This window comes from Entamoeba histolytica, genomic scaffold, assembly GCF_000208925.1.
Source record: "Entamoeba histolytica HM-1:IMSS scf_1104750517177 genomic scaffold, whole genome shotgun sequence".
NCBI classification, from domain to species: domain Eukaryota; phylum Evosea; order Mastigamoebida; family Endamoebidae; genus Entamoeba; species Entamoeba histolytica.
Window position 1 is genome coordinate 2,627 of NW_001915554.1, and position 856 is coordinate 3,482.

The 856-nt window shown below is 21.7% G+C and overlaps 1 non-coding gene across 1 annotated transcript, besides 1 other annotated feature; it reads left to right on the forward strand.

Annotated features, from left to right (window-relative positions):
* Positions 1–302: part of a repeat region that runs on past the window's edge.
* A 237-nt stretch (positions 303–539) lies between these two features.
* Positions 540–611, forward strand: EHI_060640. The gene has a single exon. It is a non-coding gene; the product is annotated as a tRNA-Arg (tRNA).
* Positions 612–856: the final 245 nt, after the last annotated feature.

Genomic DNA, 856 nt, shown 5'->3' on the forward strand with positions numbered 1-856 from the left:
TAATATATCATTTCTTTTCTTTCATATTTTTATAATATATATCTTATCTTCTAGCATTGAAATAATTGTCATTAACCAATAAATCTTTATTGTAAGTTATTACAATTTCATCATTACTAATACATTATTGAGTATTAAAATCAATAACATCAAATTCATTAAAATTGTGTAATTAATATGTGTTTATATATTTGTATACATAATCATATTTTAATATTTGATTCTTTTTTATTACAGGACATCCTAACAATATATGAATAATAGATGCAATTGTGTTATGACAATGTATACAGTATTTAAAAAAAATAGAAGGGTGTATATTAAACAAATTATACCAAGTAAAGAAATTAATAGAGCAAAAATACAAGAAGGAGAAATAAAAAGAGCTAAAGAAAAGAAAAAAAAATTTAAATAAAACAAATGTCATGAAAAATTAAATTTATATAATTTCTATATCATTTCTATATCATTTCTATATCATTTCTATAACTTATATAACTTATATATCCTTTTTTTTATCCTATTTTATGATTGTTATAGGGCTTGTGGCGCAATGGAAACGCATCAGACTACGAATCTGGGGATTGCAGGTTCGATCCCTGCCAAGCTCGTCTTTTTATTGACTACTTTAATCCCTGACAACTTCTATATCCTTTATATTCTATTATATATATATTTCTTTATATATTTATATTCCTTTATATATGTACCTATGTATGTATGTATTTATATCTTTATCTCTTTATCTCTTTATATCTTTATATCTTTATCTCTTTATATCTTTATATCTTTATCTCTTTATCTCTTTATCTCTTTATATCTTTATCTCTTTATCTCTTTATCTCTTTATATCTTT